Source organism: Lissotriton vulgaris, chromosome 1_1 (genome assembly GCF_964263255.1).
Source record: "Lissotriton vulgaris chromosome 1_1, aLisVul1.2, whole genome shotgun sequence".
Classification (NCBI taxonomy): Eukaryota; Metazoa; Chordata; class Amphibia; order Caudata; family Salamandridae; genus Lissotriton; species Lissotriton vulgaris.
Genome location: NC_141685.1, coordinates 681,268,137 through 681,287,501, shown reverse-complemented (window position 1 = coordinate 681,287,501; position 19,365 = coordinate 681,268,137).

The window sequence follows — 19,365 nt, the reverse complement described above, 5'->3', positions numbered from 1 at the left end:
TCAGCATTGTTACTATTCTATGAAATACAAACGGGAAAAGCATCCTATAATGCTAAAGGTAAACAAATTTAAAATATACCTACATTTCACCCTCCCTACCTAGCAGATTAGTTTATAACTACAGAAGGTCTCATAGGATTACATGGGCAGGCCCATACCTCTGGTACTCAGCAGTATTGGATCACATTGAGTTCTGCACAGGATACAAATGTTCTTCAACTGTGTGTAACTTTGCCTCCACAATGGATTATGAAACACGCAAGTATCAGAGGTGGCCACAGCTCCATATGTATTATGGCTCGAACGTGCGAGGATCATTCTGAATAATAGGCACAGTATTCAAGATAACCTTGATGTTCCCTGCTCTCACTATACACACAAAACTAGCGAGGCAGTTTACAAATTTAGCATACCAAATTATTCTCATATAAAGGAAAATACTCAGCCTTCTTTAAACAATATCACAAGTACGTGTTGTGTGCAAAGCAGATCAGGAAAGCAAAAATAGTGTGTAAGCTTCTAATAAACCCATACTAATTTAACAGGTTGTGAATGCAACGCTCAGCCCCACGGCACCCTTTCTTGATCAAAGCACATGATATAAACGTGGGCGAATTAAGAACGCAGAGTCCAAGCCTAAAAAGCAGAGTCAAGTTCACATTTCCAAAAAAAAGTTATTCGCTCTTTGATAGAAAACAGTAACTAAATAATAAAGAATACGTAGAAAAATCAAAGAGTCTTAATCCAACAGCGTGTAAGCACAGTATGTAGCAACAGCCCCCAACAGGAAGTCATTGTTCTCATCTGAAAACATTTCAGCCATCCAATTCAATAGTGGGAATGAGCATACATTTTTCTCAACCACCGGAGCCTCTATCACCATCGGAGGAAAACTCGGGTCATCTTCAATGTAAGTACGTGCCAAGAACTCAAGCGCCGCTGCAAAAACATTCCAACGTCCCATTAGTCCATGTGTCGCTGCTAAAGCCATAATCCCGCCGCCAGAACAGAGCAAGGCATGAACCACTAAGGGGCTCATCAACTGGTCATAATTCCCGTTGGAAGACACCATACTGCAGAGACACAAATCCAGGGCCAAGTCGAAATCCCAGCTCAGGCAATGGAACACAGGTTGAACGCATGTGAAAAAGGAGAATCGAAACGATAATCCATAAGCTGCACTCAACGTTGCAAGAGGCAGTGCTCCAAAGTAACTAAGCATTCGGTTGCGGACCAGCAACAGGCGAGACATATTATCGTCTGCTGCAGGATGTGCATCCATATTTATGTAAACAAATTAATAAAAGCACACCGGCAAATAATACGAGTATTAAGCGCCATCCACCAAAGATGCTGGAAAAAATCGAATGAAAAAATCCCAAAAAGACACCAAATATACTTTCTACAGAAGTCACAAGGCCACTGCTTTTAACTTTAAAAAAATAAGGTAACCCCATAGTCAAGGACACATTAAAGATACTCTAAATTAACTCCCCAAAATTCAAGAACGTCTGTATTTAATAAATCATGCACTTCTGTGCGGGTGTTTGCTACCTAAAGGACAAATGTTTTTGTACCCGATATAAGAGCGACCTCTTTTTGTAATGTAATGTAATGGTGTCTTGTAAAGCGCATGTATCACCCTGCCATGGGGTATCTCAGCGCTGTAGACCACTGGGGAACCCGTCCTGGCTTTCCCTGTGAGATGGTCCCTGCTGGGTATCTCCAAGGTGAAACCAGGCATCCCCGGCGTATGTGGGGGGCCGTTGTGGAGATAAGGCAAGCTAATGCCCAGAGTTGCAGAGTGTGATCCCTGGTTAGAGTAGGCACCGAGGCGAGAATTATCGAGTCCACTGACCCTGGTCCAGAACCCTGCCGCGTCGGGAATTGAACCCTGGTCCCGGGCCGTCCACTGCTTCCGGGTCTGCCGCCTCTAACCAGAGAGCCACACCACTCCACTTTTTCAGACAATAGCGCTCTTATACGACTCATTTGGTTGACTCTGCTTTCAAGGTCGGAATCGACCGCCAGATGGAAACATCCAGCTTCCCATGCAGAGGAGTTAACACAACTTTCTTTTAATCAAACCACACGCTCAGTTACCGTAATCATGTAAGCGAAGCCTGCTAACATTGAACAACTATCTCCATTATTTCAAAGGAAATAACTCATGTTTCCAGTAAATGGAACATTGTTATGATAGCAGGTGTCGGACTACCTTTCAAAACTCAGTCCAAATAAGGCGCATCTTGTATGTGTCTACAAATTAGGGGGTGATGTGGTACTATTGTGCAATCCTCGTCATTCACATAGACTTCTTTTCCCTCCCTCAGACACCTACAAGTAAATGGTAATAACCAAGCTTCATGGACATAAGCGCTGCCGAAAACATCCATATCTGCCTATAGCATAGTATTTCATGCAAAGCTCAAACTTAACCAGGTTAAAAAATAACGTTATTATACTGTGGATAAGCCACACACCTGAATTGGATCTCCAATGAGTGACCACTTCTAACCATTCTCATAGCGCGCCCTGTGCTCTGATTTGACAGTGAGAGAGTGATTGCACCATAGTTTGTACTGCTAAACATTCTAAGCATACGCTACGAATACGCGTCGAGGTAACGCATCGCATTAAACCCTCCGTGTGATGTCATGTACGGCGGCCCGTACAAAAAAGACGCAACTGTTTTTAATTGTTTTACAACACATATTCATGTATTTAATGAACATACTAACAGAAGACTTAATCTAGGATAATTATGGAATCATTTTTTTATAAGTTTTAAAAATCCTATATTAACTCTATATTGTATGAGTCCAGCTGCGTGCCCCTCCGCCTGGTACCCTAGACTCCACCACGCCCAAACCCGGTTCATAACCACGCGTGATCGTCACCACAAAACCATTAGCACGCATATCGCTTTTCCACACATGCTTTTACAACTAGTATGCATGTACCACACATGATAAATGCATAATCTTAACAATGTTTTTTTGTTGACCAACACATGTTGTAATGCCTGTGCCTTACGTCCTTCTTTTTTTTTTTTTTATTGTTTATTAAAGAGTAGCAAGACATCACATTTCGGCATATAAACAGAAGGTAAAACAGAAAGTATACAATACATAGTGCATTACATCTGTGTCATTGCTGCCCATTTTTATATTATGCCCCAGAACCCCACCCTAACCCACCCCCCCAGTGATCGCTACAAGGGGAGAGAATAAAGAAAAGAAAAGAAAAAGAAAATATGATAAGCTCATATTATGAAATAGGCGAATCCCATTATATTTCATTATATACAATGAAGATTTTTTTTACTAGTTTAAATTAACCAGCCAATTAATTGCCGGCTCCCATACTGATTCGCCCTCTCTTCGAGCCCGTATGCCTCTCCTCTTGAAAACCAACAGCTCCCACTTCCCAACATTCAAAAACTTATTGAACCACTCATGTTCTGAGGGGGGAGAAGGATCTAACCACACTGTTGCTAGACATAATTAAAATGTAGCCATAGCTATATAAAATAGCTTCCGCTCTGGCAGCGTCATACTTATATCTGCCACCCCCAATATAATGGCTTGCGAAGACAGTTGTATCTGATAACCGAACACTTGCTCCAACTGTTGTTCTATATTAATTATCAGTGGAATTAAACTAGAGCAAGAAGAGAACATATGGATACTGTCAGCTGCTATCTCCCCACACCTAGGACAATTGCCTCCCGTGATCCCGCCCCATTGTTGTATACGGTGTGGAGTTATATACAAATTGAACCATGTTTTAAAACATTGTACCTGGAGGTTGGCAGATATAGTGGCAGTATAAATAAAACATAATGAGTTTTCACAAACCTCCTGCCCAGCTTGTAAACCAATCTGCCATCGGTTAAAGTGTTTAGGTAGATCATCACTCTACCTTTCATTCAACATTTTATAGATTATAGAGATATTAGAGTGCCCCCCTCTGATAGCCTCAACTAGTGGGATAGGGGTCCAACTAACAGATTTCCTAGAAAGAAAGTCGCGAATCTGTAAGAACTTAAAGAAATGCTGGTTACTAATACCAAATTTATGTTTTATGTATTCAAATGTCCGCACCCCCTGAGCAGAGACCAAATCCCCCAACATTATAACTCCATTTATAGTCCATTCTCTGAAATACCCGTCTGCAAATATTTCAGGCAGGAGGGTATTACCCATTACCGGAGTATACACATGTATCCTTCCTATATTAAATAGTTTCCGCACAGGGGTCCAGACTTTAAAGGCTACCAGTAAGACTTTAAACCTCACACGTTTGAAATACGCAAAATCGATATGCCTGAATAGTAACCCCTTGACCTCTTCCCCATAAATTAAACAATACGTAGAAAGCTCAGAGACCTCTAAGTCCACAGAATCCATTAATACAGCAATGTGTCTTAATGTAATTGCCCAATAATAAAGCTGAAAGTTTGGTAAAGACCAACCCCCCCTCTCCCTGGGTAATGTCATATATTTATGGGCTCGTCTAGGTCTTTTACCTGCCCATACAAACCATGAGATTAGATGTTCTAGCTTCCTAAACCATACTTGCTCAAACAAAACAGGAATCGCCCTAAAAAGATACAATATTTTTGGTAGAAAAATCATTTTAACAACATTGCAGCGACCCATCAGTGTTAATTGAAGATTGTTAAACTTTCTAGTATCTTTTTCCATCTTTCCTAACAGTGGTTTAAGGTTGATCTCGACAATTTCCTCGGGATTAGAGCTTATTACAATTCCTAGGTATTTTGTCCTGCCAATAACCTGAGGATCCACCAACATAGTTTTATCATTGCATATAATTTAAGTCTTGGAGTTATTTAAATGGTATCCAGACAACTTGCCAAACTGTGAAGTTAAGTTTGAGATCTCTGACAGTGCTGCCTGAGGAGTGTCTGTCAGAATGGCTAGATCGTCTGCATACCCCAGTATTTTCGTGTTACTACCCCTGGATCTCACTGGACAAATCAAATCATTCAAAAGAATTTTTTCAATAAGTGGGTCTATATAAATTGCAAATAATAAAGGGGAGCAGGGGCAACCCTGGCGTGTACCTCCTAAAATATTAATTAAACCCGTCTGGATCCCCATAACTGAAATATGGGCCGTCGGCTGTTTATACATTCTCTGAATCGCCCTTATGATTCCTTCTCCTAGGCCATAATATCTCAATACGGCCCATAAAAAAGGCCAGGAGACCCTATCAAAGGCCTACTCTGCATCTAGCAGAATTAGGGCCATAGGGTCTCCTGAAACCTTAGTAAAATCAAACAGCGAAATAACACGGCGTATATAGTCTATAGTTTCTCGCCCGGGCACAAAACCATGTTGTTGGACAGAAACAAGTTTCTTAATTACCCCAGAAATTCTATTGGCAAATATCTTGGCATAAATTTTAATATCACTATTGATGAGCGTGATAGGGCGGTATGATCCCAATTCTGATGGATCTTTATCCTTTTTTTAAAAAGTTATAATTCGGGCACCTCGCCAAGACTCCGGAGGAGCCTCCCCACCCTGAACTCTACGAAATAGTTCTAACATGACCGGGGTGAGCTGAGGTCGAAATATCTTATAAAATTCCCCCGGCAGAAAGTCTGGGCCAACAGCTTTGCCCCTCGGGAGAGAATCTATAGCCTGCCAAAGCTCCTCAATACTAATTTCTTCGTCTAATGATTCTCTTTCTTCTGAGGTTAGTGTATCCACCCCGATCCCCTTCAGATATTCCTGAATTTCCACCTGAAGTGCATCGTTATCACAAATATCATCATAATATAATTTTTCATAAAACTTCTGAAATGCAAGAGCAATGGTTTTCTCCTCAGACACAGGCCCCAAATCCGGATCCTGAATCGTCTTGATACGTATATTTGCTTCTCTGTCTTTAGTTCTTGCGGCTAACAAATGCCCTGCTCTCTCACTACTCTCAAACATTTTAGATCTCCAAGCAATAAATTTGCTAGCAGCTTTCGCCTGTGAACGTTCTGTAATTGCAGATTTTGCTATAGCAATCCGTGTTAGGGCTAAATCGCTATCCCCACCTATCTGTATCGAGCGAGACAGATTCACCTCTGCTTTTTCCAATTCTTTATACAGCCTCTGTAAATTAGCCTTCTCTTTTTTTGAGCATCCCAGCCATATCTTGTAGTTTCACCCATGATCGCAGCCTTAAGATTATCCCAAATATTCTGAATACCTGTGCTACCCTTATTTTCCTCTAAAAACTGTAAAATCCAGGGGGACATAGTATCCAAGAATTCCTTTTCACTAAGCAGGCCACGATTAAACGTCCAGACATCACTTTTGCTCTTACATGCCTGTATATTCATCTCCAGTACGAGCGGATTATGATCCGACATCACACAAGGATATCTAATGATACTAGAGCCTTGACTAAGAGCTGGTGATATAAAAAAATAATCAAGCCTGGAACAGATTTTATGTGGGGCTGAAAAAAAAGTGAAACCCGGATCACCCCGATTAAAAAACGCCCAAGCATCAATTAGCCCATGAATCTCTATCAGATAGCGTAGAGCCTTATATACTTTAGGTTTTCTCCCAGTGTATGCGCTCTCTGGTTGATTCAATAATCCACAGTCCATATTGATATTTAGGTCTCCACAAATTATAAGCGGGGATGGCCATCCTATCAGCTCCAGGCTAAGCCATTTATACAATTCTGTGTCATCCAAAACTGGGCCATATAAAACACAGAGCGTGATATTTTTGCCCTGAAAATCACCATATACAATTACCCAGCGACCCAAACTATCAGCCAGAGATCGAGTTATATTCACCTTCCCTCGTCTTACTAGGATTGCAACTCCTTTAGTCTTAGCCTCAAGTTTAGTCCAAGAGACTAATTGAAATCCCTCAAATTCCAGCAATTTATGATGACTAGCTTCTATATGCGTTTCCTGCAGGCAGAGAACATCTGCCCGCAAGAATCGCAGATCTTCCCTCACTCTTCGCCGTTTGATCGGATTATTAAGCCCACATATATTTATGGATACAATTCGAATATTAGCCATCTCTTAAAAAAGATATTCCAGAAAACAAATATAACCAGCACTTCATAATAATATTCAATACGGAGAGTTTATCAAAAGACAACGCTTCGAATCCTACCATTTGTGCCCCTCGTAGCAGATCCCCCTCCCCCTTCCCCCCACCCCCCTGACCCCTCCCCTCCAAACACAGGCAAAATAGGTCCTCAGACCCGTGTGATGCCTCCCACTTCCCGAGTGTGCCCTGGTCGCTCCCTGTCTATATGCATACAAAAGTGAGCGAACATTCCCAAATAGAATTGAATCCCATGCAGATCTACCCTGGGGAAAATCGATCAAATCAAGAGATCAAAGACCATTCAAGTTAAATCTACAAATATACTGATAGACTTAGAGTCATTTAGCTCACAGGTATTTCTTTTAAATAGTCCTCGGCCTGTATCTCAGAAGTGACAACCCGGATTTTGCCACGAAAAATAACTTTAAGCCGTGCGGGGTTCATTAAGAACACCTCGCACCCTTTCTTTTGGAAAGGGGTGATCAATGAACAGAGCCGCCACCTCCGTTCCACTGTTGCGTGGCAAAAATCCAGACGCACAAAGAAAGTATGACCTTCAGCAGTTCTTTTGGTATCAGGACGTGCTTTTTCAAAAATGGCTTGCCGTAGTAAAAAATTGCCCAAAAAAATCAGGATGGCCCTAGGTTTTGCTCCTGGATCAGGATTCTTTTTTTGCGTAAGGGGAAATCGATGGGCTCTTTGAATCTCAGTGTCCCATGACCAATGAGAGAGCTCCGGAAAAGCAGCTTGAAACAATTTTATCACGAAACCTCTAATATCTAGACCCTCTTTTTTCTCTTCAATTCCTAAAAGTCTGAGGTTATTCCTTCGCAGCCTATTTTCGGAGTCTTCCAACTTCCACATTATATCTGTCAGTCTATCGTCATTGGCCGTTGTTTGAGTCTCGGTCTTCTGTAGCCCTGTCTCTAGCTCCACAATCCTTTCCTCGAGTGCAGCCGTCCTAGCATTGCTTTGGTGTTTTTCCGGATAGCACCCTGAATCTTCATTGTAGCCAGCTGAGCCCTCTTGTGTTCCTGGCGTGCTTCGCTTTGTATCGATTTTAACATGGCATAGATTCGAGTATTGGATGGAGGGGAGTTAGTTTCATTACGATATTTTTCTTTCCCATGGGCCCTAGACCCCCCTGATCCTGTAAGACTAGTAGTAGCCAGGGGGTAGTACCATTGAAGGTTGTGGCTCACTTCGGACCCTTCACTATCTACCTCCTCTGAAACCTGGATGGGTGTGAGCTTTGTCTTACTGTGACGAGGTGTGGCCCTTTTAAGTGTGTCCGCTGTATTTGGTGGACTAGCACTGTCCTCGTCTGATGACAGATCCCCACTTATGGAACCCCCAGTGGACTCCCCCTCAGACTCCTCAGCCACTGAGAAGAAGCTATCCGCGTCCAGAGCCTCCGACAGGTTGCCATCATTTGGTTCCGGTTTCTCTCCTGCGGGGGTCTGGAGAATACCTGACACCCCCTCCTCCAGCAACTGACTATCAGGGGAACTTAATAATACTGCTGTATTATCATACCTCTCACCGCCTCTTGTTTCGTTGCAAACAGCTTTTGCGGGTTCTGCAACTAGAGTGGCTTTTTCCTGGTCTCCCAAACTCTTGTTGCCCCCATTGCCGTTTTTTGGTAACTCAGGGGTAGTACCAGGGGTAGTGCCTTGATCATCAGTACATCCAGTTCTTGTTTCAGTTACACTTATATCAGTGGGGGAGGTTATTGTTAGAAGGGGAACCTGTGTCCCCTTTTTTACAGAAGTTGATCTTCCCATAAACATATCCGGGACCGTTACAGCTTTTCCCCTTGCAACGTTGTTAACTGCCCCCGCCTGTACCCCCAGCTGTACAGTGTCTTTAGTTCTGAAGGCGGCGCTGGGCGGCCCTTTCCCCACAGTTTTATCCGTTGATTTCTCCGAATGTTTTCCTTTCACCAGCTCGGGCTTTTTACCACTCACCGCATTTGCTGTTTTAATTGCAGCCTTCTCTGTCTTGTCAGATCTCCCCGCTTTCTCCACTTTCTCTACCTTCTCTGCTTTCTCGATAGAGAGATTCTTTCTCGTGGAAACGCCAGCCACAGGTGATTATCCGGGCATTTTCACAGCCACCGGTAAAGCGTTTCCGTTTCTGCGGGGAAGCATCGCGGTGTACTCAGCCGCCTTTCTGCAGGTGCTCCTTGTTCTCTGCGTTCTTGCTGCTAGCCACGCCCACCACACCCTCAGGTGTACACGGCTCCGGGAGGCGGTGATTGCCAGCCGCGCTGACCAGAGCCAGGGTTTCTCCATGAAACAATCTGTCAGCATGAAGTCTTCTAGCTGGCTCGGGTTCCGCAATGCCAGTCACATTACCAAACTTCCAATCCAGTCGTAATCGCTCACATTCCTCACTTCGCGCTACCTCGGACAGGGAGTGACCCTCACTCGGATCAAGCAGCCGCCATCTTGCCCTGCCTTACGTCCTTCAAATTAGTTCCTAGGTATATGTGTGGCCAACTCTCATAAGGTCAGAGGCTATGGACAAACACCGTGGTATCTGTGGCACCAAATCTCATCGATCACAGAGAAAATATACGCAGGGTAAAATGAAAGTAACAGGTATAATAAAAATAATGAAGGAAAACAACTAAAATGGCGGTTGGACGGAGTATGTTATCAACGTTTGGCGCCTCAACACTACATTTCAAATAAATATACATACAACATGTTTATTATTATATTACAAAAGTATAGCACCGGATAACAAACATGACCCGGGAAAACAAAGCGGCAAATTTAATACCTAAAATCAGGAAAGGTTTGCTTGGCGAACTTGAAGAAAAAGAAAAAAATTGCACTTGCAAACAAGGCTGCACATGCGTACACAGTACAACTGATGCAGCAAAAAAATGGAAAGTTTTACATATTATCTCAGAAATATAGCTCTAAAAATTACCCCCGTAATTTCCCCCCCCAGACCTAATAAACAAAACAGACTTCTAGTTTTGTTTCAACTTTTCCACCGCGTACAAGTACTGCACGAGTACTCCGCCATTTTTTATTTATTTTTTAAATAAAAATTAAGCCTAAAGGTCCATGTACCACCCTCCTGACCAAGACTATACGGTCAGAATGTTTCTACCCTGCCCCCTTTCCTTATATCTCAAATTTGTTTTACTGTTTTCTTGTGACTCTGCTCTTCTGACAAACAACATGGCTGCCAATACTTCCTGGTTTGGAGTATTTGAGTAACTACCTTCACTGGTCAAAGAAAGAACTATATTTCTATGTTAGTGTGTAAAAGTTTGTCAGAATGAATGTGTAGTTCATAAATGAATGAATGAATATATTACTAGTGTATGGAGAATGTGAAAGTGCAGAACTATGAGGAAGTGCTACAGCATAAATCTATAAGGTGTTTACCTATAGTATACTGTAGTATGTGCGAAGCAGGTGAATGTAACATATGCACATAATTATATCAGAAGTCTACGCTTCAATTTACGCTGCTGGTGAAACTGCCTGGGTGAATTTGTATGTGTTAGGGGCGGATTTACAATCTCTTTGTGCCTTTTTCACACAGCTGTTGCGTCACTTTTGTGACACAGTGGTGGTGCAAAAGATGTGCGATGGTGTGTGCTATTAACAATGTGACGCATCTGGAGGGTGCATTACATTGTAAAGTTGTGCGCCAGAAGAGGCTTTCCTGTGCAGAAGGGGGTGCAGCAACGCCTCCTAAAAGTGGTCCTGAGTGAAATGTACATTTCATTCAGTCACTTTTGAGCTTATACTGCGTCAAAACCTTGCACATGCTTGAAGCAGGTGTAAGGATTGATACAGCTTTGTGAGCAAAGGGCCCCAGAGCATTGCTGGAGTTGTGTTATACTTGTAACCGAAGTCAAGCAATAATTAATCCAAAAATTACTTTGCAATTTAGTTTTGGTAATATTTTATAATAAGAATATGAAATATAATCTAAAAAATTAAATACATATGAATATTTATATTAAAAATATACTAAATTAGTGTAAAAAGAAAGACATAATAATTAATACATTTATAACTTATCATTTACAAAACCTTTGAAATTCACTGAGAAACCATAGGTTTCACAAATGCTATAGTTAGGAATTAGCATTTAAAAAACCTTGCAAATTTATTGAAAAAAACATAGGTTTCACACACGTTATAGTTAGGAATTAGCATTTAAAAAAACTATGCAAATTCATTGAAAAAACCCTAGTTTTCACACGTTATAGTTTGCTGAACATTTCTCTCATACAAAACCTTTGAAATTCCTCTATTATAGTTAGCTCACCTAACTATAACTTGCGCGCCCGCAATGCACTGCTGATGACGTCACATATAACATCACTCATGACATGGTCAGTGACATCACTCATGACATCACTAATTACAGCCGCTGGAAGATTAGTAAACACTTAGTTTAGTGGAAGCATGCTGGCAGCGTACACTGAACAGAAAGTAACTTCAAGTAAATCCCACCCCAGATGCGTTTCAAGAGCCCCACGCTCTCTTCTTCAGTGGTGTTCAGGTTCAAGGTGAATAAATGCGACAGTTATGATACACAGTTAATATTCTTCACCTGCCGCAATGGGCGTGGCCCACAACACGGCCTTCTGGATAATGTAGTAAGAATCAGTAATCCCCAGTGAGCGCGCTTTGTATTCACAATTAAAACCATTATATAATCCCAAGTGGGTCAAAATCACCAAACCATCAGTCCGCTGCCCTGCTTTTTTGTTGCCATTGTGCAAAGAGTGAGTGTCACCGTGCAATACACCAGCTCATCTTCCATCCTTGGAGAAAGGTGCCAAACAGGAGCCTGTTCAGGATCCGCACTTCAGCGATGGGCTGTCTTCGCGACGGGGAAACAGCCACCTATAAATCCACACATGCACAGGAAACCCATTCCAATTACAGCCGCTGGAAGATTAGTAAACACTTAGTTTCATTGAAGCATGCTGGAAGCGTAAGCTGAACAGAAAGTAACTTCAATGAAATCCCATGCCAGACGCGTTTCAAGAGCTTTCTTCTTCAGTGGCGTTCAGGTTGAAGGTGAATAAAAGCGCCAGTTCTGATACACAGTTAATATTCATCACCTGGGAGCTGGGGAAAAGACTGGATGAATTGAATGGTTTGGGGGTCAAGGCACAACTAAAGTTCCCTGCTCATTTACGGGTAATGTGGAATAATGACATGCATTTGGAAAAAACAGGGGAAGAAGCTGATGATTTAATTTTGAGAATCAGGAAAGACCAGGGCACAAAAGGCAAGGCGTAGGAGTAGGAGTAGGTGGTGAAAAGGTGTATAGGTTGAGGACAGAAGTTCTCTTTTTTCTCTGATCTTTTTGTATTATTTACTCTCTACTTGTAGTTTGGTCTTTCCCATTACATTTTCCTATATGGGACTCAGTATGCCCGATTGAGGATAAGTGGTAAGACCGTAACATAAAGACTGGCGAATGACAGAATACTATAAAATTAATTGAAAAGAAAACTGCATCCAGGGGAGGGAGCTTAGCTAAATAGGCTTAGCCTATTGGAAGGGAGGGTTCCTCATGGGGGGGGTTAGGGCACAGGGGGAGTTCGTGTGGGGAGGGGGGACAGGGGGAGCACTGGGGGGGAGCATAGGGTTAAAATTCAAAAAAATGCTCATCTCACTAGAGTTAAGGAATTAAGCCTGTTAGGGAATAGAAAGAGTGATGGGAGAACAAAGTATAGGGAGTAAACAAACCATTTTTATCACTTGGAATGTGAATGGAAGGCGGTGTCCTCGTAGACAGAGACTTATTCTAAAACAATTGGAAATATTGAGTGCTCAGATATTTCTACTACAGGAGACCCATTTGAGTGCAGTTGAAAGTCGATCTATATTCTCTAAGGTCAAATGGATAAAAGACTTTGAGGTTTCACAGCAGACAATACATAATAGAGGAGTAGCTATATTAGTGAAACAAGGTACCTCAGTAACAATCAGGGGGTACATACAGACTCCTTTGGAAGATGGATAGTTGTTAAAATGTCGTTAAATAACATTGAGGTTGTATGTGCTTCTTTTTATGGCCCTAATGTGGACGATCCATCTTATCTCTTGAAACTACAATCCATATTTATGTTAGAGGCACCACCTTATATCTTGGGAGGGGATTTTAATGTACTACTAGACCCCAACAAAGATAGGTCCAATTTGAGCAAGTACATAGGGGCACCAAAGATACGGCGTGCACTACGCAATATGATCCTTGATCTTGATTTGGAGGATGTATGAGAGCTAAGCAAGGTCCACTACAGGGACATACATTTTATGGTAAGAAGTCTAAACATGCCTCTAGGATAGATTATATGCTCACAGATAGGCATTCAATTAATGACATCAAGAAGGTAGAAGTGATGCCTAGTCTTTTATCAGATCATGCTCCTATACAGTTAGTGTTTGTGAAAAGTGCAATACAGAGGCAATCTAGATGGACATTAAAGAGGGCTATTTTGTCCAGTCCAGAGACTATACAATCGATCCAAGCATTTACCTCAGAATTTTTTACATTTAATATTGGGTCTACCACTCCAGATAATGTTTGGGATTCCTATAAGGTAGGGCTTAGAGGGAAGCTCCATGCATTAGTTTGTGCTAAGAACAGAATGAAAGTGAGGGAACTAAGGGAAATTGAGAACAGAATAGGTCAGCTAGAGCAAGATAGGATTAATGTGCACAGTAGTGAGCAAGAAAGACTTCTTCAGATTGAAATGGATTTAGAATCAGCTAAGCAATTGTATAGAGGGTGCTTAGATGCAAAGTGCAAAGCCCAGTGGGATGTAAGTAGGATGGATAATTTTGAATATGGGGAAAAGGCAGGAGCATTACTAGCATGGAAATCAAGATCTGACCGTGCTAGGAATGACATTAAGGAGTTAATAATTAATAATAATAGGGATACATCAAGGAACACTGAGGATATGCAAAGCTGCCTTCTTTCTCTATTTTCAAATTTGTATAAAGAGGAGGTGAAGCCGCCCATCGAAGCCATACGTACTTGGCTGAGTAATAAGAATCTGCCTAAATTGTCTGAGGAGGGAAGAAATATGTTGGATGCCCCCATAACTGCAGAAGAAATATTAGTACAGATCAAGAAGTTGAAAAAGCTGCTGGGATGGATGCACTACCTAGTGAGATATATAAATATCTAACAGAAGATCTATGTTCAATATTATAAATCATTTTCAACTCAATCTATTCACTCACAGGCAGGGTCCCAAATTCATGGAAGGAAGCTATAATAGTCTTGATTTTGAAGCTTGGGAAGGATCCCCAAAGAGCGGACTCATATAGACCAATCTCCCTGCTGAATGCAGATTATAAAATCTTTATGGGCATTTTGGCAGGGAGATTGGCCAAATTAACATCTAAATTGATCCATGAAGATCAGAAGGGCTTTCTGGCTGGTAGACACATTGAAGATCAAATACACCTCCTGCTGGGAAACATCGACCTTGCAGTGGGAAAATCCAAACCCTTGGCTGTGGTAGCCCTCGACGCAGCCAAGGCGTTTGACAAAGTTTGTTGGAAATACCTTTGGGAAGTTCTAGAGGTAATGGGGTCTGGGCCACTATTTATAAATACACTTAAAAGCTGCTATAGAGGTGCCTCTGCTAGGCTCCTTTTAAATGGAGCAGTAACATCAGTGTTTCACATTCAGCAGGGAACCAGACAGGGGTGCCCTATCTCCCCGTTGCTGTTCAATCTATATATTGAGCCTTTGGCTCAGGCTATTAGGCTTGACACTGTTATAACACCTTTTCAGTCTGGGCAGTACAGCTCTAAGGTGGCTCTCTATGCGGATGATCTAGTTCTATACACAAGCGATCCAGTAACAGCTATCCCTCGAATTGAGGAATTGACAGCAGAGTTCGGTGCACTGTCTGGGTATATGGCGAATAGATCGAAGACCGAGGTCATGTGTTGGAACATAGATGATTGGTTAGGAGTGGAGAGTGTGGAGTTCAGATACCTGGGGATCTACATTGTGAGGGAATTAGATCGGATTCCCAAGATAAATCTGGATAGAACCACTAAAGAAATAGACCGTCTGTTTAGCAGATGGAGGAACCTCCCATTGATGGTTATTCTGCCCAAGCTTTCATATTTATTTTCAACTATACCGTTACTATTCCCTAAGAAGGATGTAAAAAAAATACAGAGTAAAATTGGGAGTTTCGTTTGGGGAGATAAAGGGATACGATTAACCTGGAAAAAACTTAGAAGAAGGTTGTTAAAGGGCGGGCTAGCTCTCCCCGATATTAATCTCTATGCTGTGGCTTTTCAGTTCAAGAGTCTACGCATGCTTGTAAATGTAAATGTAAATGTACAGGAATTTATATAGCGCAAATCACCGAGCGGTTTCTAAGCGCTTGCTTAGGGAACCCGTCCTGGTATTCCCCTGTGAGATAACCCCGGCAGGGTATCCGCAAGGTGAAAGCCAGGCATCCCGCCGCGAGGGGCCGTTGTGGAGATTAAGCAAGCTATTGCCCAGAGTCGCAGAGTGTGAACCCGTGAATCGAGTAGGCACCGGAGCGAGAATTGTCGAGTCCATGGACATTTTAGGACTCAAGACCCCGCCGAGCCGGGAATTGAACTCTGGTCCCGGGCTAACCTCTGCTTCCAGGTCTGCCTCCCCGCTTCTCACCAGACCTGATGATTCATCTTGGGGTAAATTGTTGCAAGAAATGGTGAGAGCAGAAGGGCGGAATGATGAATTTTTGTATAAGTTCGGCTCTCCAAAATACTTCAAAAGGGTCCGCCTGAAGATATTAAGAACAGCTTTGGAGGTATGGTACAAAGTAAGGGTAGTCTGTGGGATTGGATATTTTTCAGCTTCATCTCCAATCTGGGACTCGCCTGGCACCCCCGACTGTTTAAATGATGTTCTGGTCATGCCCATAAAAAGAGACGGAATTTTTAGGTGGAATGAGTTAATGGATGAGGAGGGGCTACACCCATGGGAATATCTGAGGGCAAAGGTAGGGAGCGATTTATCAAGGTTCAAATATCTCCAATTAGTGTCCTGGCATACAGCTGAACGGGAGGAGATGGGGAGCAACGAGGTAGTTGAAAGGCTTAGCCAATCATCCACATTGATACCAAAAGAAATCTCAATATGGTATAAACATTTAGTAGAGGGAGAAGACATGGGGATACCACCGGCAGAGGGGATTTCGAACAACACTGTATGGGCATTGCAGGCAGAGGACATGCTTGAACTATCTTTGAAGCTCTTATATAAGTATATAAAGCCTGCCTGTCTGAAGAAGAATCACTTTTTTGTGATTAATAGGCTTTACTACACCCCCTATAAAATCGGGAAATTTGCCCCTATCCCCCCAACGAAATGCCCAAGATGTCAGGAACTGATGGCTAATGACATCCACATGTTTATTAATTGCAAAGAGCTGGATCAATACTGGAAGGAGATAGGACAGGTTTTGTCTGGACTTTTCAGCACCACAATTAAAGTAAACTCCTCACTCGTTATTTTTGGAGATGATGAATTTATTTATTTATTTATTTATTGCCATTTATAAATTGCGACAAATATCCGCAGGCGTCTTGGCGCTAGTTAATTTGCAAACTTCAGATCGATGTTAAAGTGCTCCCACAAGTTACCTATATTTGTTCAAGTTATTTGGTGAACAACCACGTCCTAAGTCTCTTACGAAACTGGAGGAGAGTAGAGCAGGTTCTAATGTCCTGGGGGAGAGTGTTCCACAGTTTTGGGGCAGCGACCATAAAACGACGATCGCCCCATGACACTGTTTTAGCGCGAGGAACCACTAGGTGATTGCGATTGGAAGACCGAAGCTGACGGGGAGGTTGATATGGCATCAGTTGCTCTGTTAAAAAATGTGGACCTTGCCTGTTTAGCGCTTTATAGACTATACATAATGACTTAAATTTGATCCTGTTGTGGATCGTCAGCCAGTGAAGTCGTGTGATAGCGTCCGAGATGGCCGCAAACTTTGGGATTCCAAAAAGCAGGCGTGCCGCCGCATTTTGTATTAACTGCAATTTTCTCATTACTCTGGTTTGCGTGTTTAAAAATAGGCCGTTGCAATAATCCAGTGATGTTAAAACCAGGGAACTAACCAAGGTTTTAATGGCGGCCCCTGGAAGATACGGGCTGATTTTTCGGATCATGCGTAATTTATAGTGGGCTGTAGAGGCCACTTTATTGGCGTGATCCATAAAATTTATGCCATCATGGAAGGTGACTCCCAAATTTCTCACTTTGGTTACTGGCTTAGGGAGAGCTCCAAATGTGGAAGGCCACCACTGAGCTGACCAGTCCTGTGAAAGAGTTCCAAAAATCACTACCTCAGTTTTTTCTGAGTTGAGTTTCAGGCAATTTGTTGCCATCCACTCTCCTATCTCCGTCATTCCATTTTGGAAGCGTTGGGCGACTTCCCCTCCGTCACCCTTAATGGCCAAAACCAATTGCGTGACGTCCGCATATGAGGTTAGGCTCATCCCGTGTGCTTTGATGACATTAGCAAGGTCCGACACATAGATATTAAATAGTGTCGGACTCAGGGATGAGCTTTGAGGTACCCCACATGGCAGCGTCAGCTTGGCAGATTGGTAAGGTCCAAGGGTGACGGCCTGGGTTCTGTCAGAGAGAAACGAGGCGAGGAGGTCCTTAGCCGTATGGCAAATGCTCATCTTTTCGACACGATCGACCAAGATCTTATGGTCGACCGTGTCGAAAGCGGCTGAGAGAACAAGCAGTACCAAAACTGCTGTCCCACCATGGTCTCTAATTAGTCGCACATCATCGGAGGCTTTGATTAAGGTGGTTTCGTGCCATGATATTTCCGAAATCCGAACTGGGTATCGTCCAGCAGTCGATGTGTCTCAATATGCTCCGATAGTTGCATATTCATGGCCTTTTCCACCAGTTTAGCTATAAAAGGCAAGCTGGCAATTGGCCGGTAAGTTTTTTAGCTCAGTCTTCTCCAGCCCCGGTTTCTTTAAAAGAGGTTTGAGCAGTGTAGTTTTTAAGGACTGAGGATATCTCCCCGAACACAAGATTGAATTGCATACTTGCATCAGGACCGGTATGATCGAGCCCATCACAGGAGGGAGAACCGAGAATGGACAAGGATCCAATGTGGATCCAGATTTAATTGTGGAGACGATATTTAGTATATGATCGTCAGTTAATGGTTTAAAACCGGTAAAAATAGTAGCTAAAGGTATATTAGAGACAGAGGAAATTGTTGTGAGGGATTTGGTGGAAGTAGATTTGAAAGTGAAAGCTTGGTAGATGTTGTCCACTTTTGAAAAAAAAAAGTTAGCCAAAGCATCACACAAAACTTGGGATGGAGGTGGAGTCAGGTCGGGGATGTTGCCTGAAAGAGATTTGGTGATTTCATATAGCTTTTTGCTGGAATTCTTTGCCTGCTCGATTTGATCCGAGTAAAAGGATATTTTTGCCTTTATAACCATGGTTTTATAAATGGCCAGTGATTCTTTATAGCGGGTCCTGCTTACTTGGTCATAAGTCTTTCTCCATTGCCTTTCACAGTACCGGTTTTGTTGTTTTTGTTTTTTTAATTCATCCGTATACCACGGTGCGTTTGGAGTAGACCTGTTCTTGGATATTGATTTAATAGGGACCAGGAGATTGATGGCATGGTCCAACCAGTCCTGTAATAGTTGTGTTGCCATAGCCGAGTCGGAAGAAATCAGCGGTCGTGTGCTGTCAAGCTGTTTTCTTAGATCTGGCTGTTTAATATTATGTCATGCTTTAAAGGAACCCAGGCGAGAAAGAGTGGTTGCCTTGTTCGAGGGATTATTTATTGTCAAAGTGCAGAATACCACATAGTGGTCTGTCCATGGCATCAGTAAGATATCCGATACCTGTAGGCCCTGGACATTAGAAAAGATGCCATCTAAGATATGTCCCGCCCGATGAGTGGCCGGGGTAACCAGTTGTTTAAGCCCCATGGTTTCCATATCTGAGATAAGAGCCAAGGTGTCTTTGTGATTATTGTCATCTAGGTGAAAATTCATATCGCCCAGCACCGTAATGGAGTCCTCGAGCGCAAGTAATTCCAGCTTCTACCAGCAAGCTACATGTCAGGAAAAAGGGCTTCTTCTATATTTGATACTGTTGGCAAGGAGGGAAATATGCAAAAGATGGAAAGACCGCCTTCCCCCGAGCAGTGAGGACTGGCTAAAAGCATCATTCAGTATGGCTCGGCTGG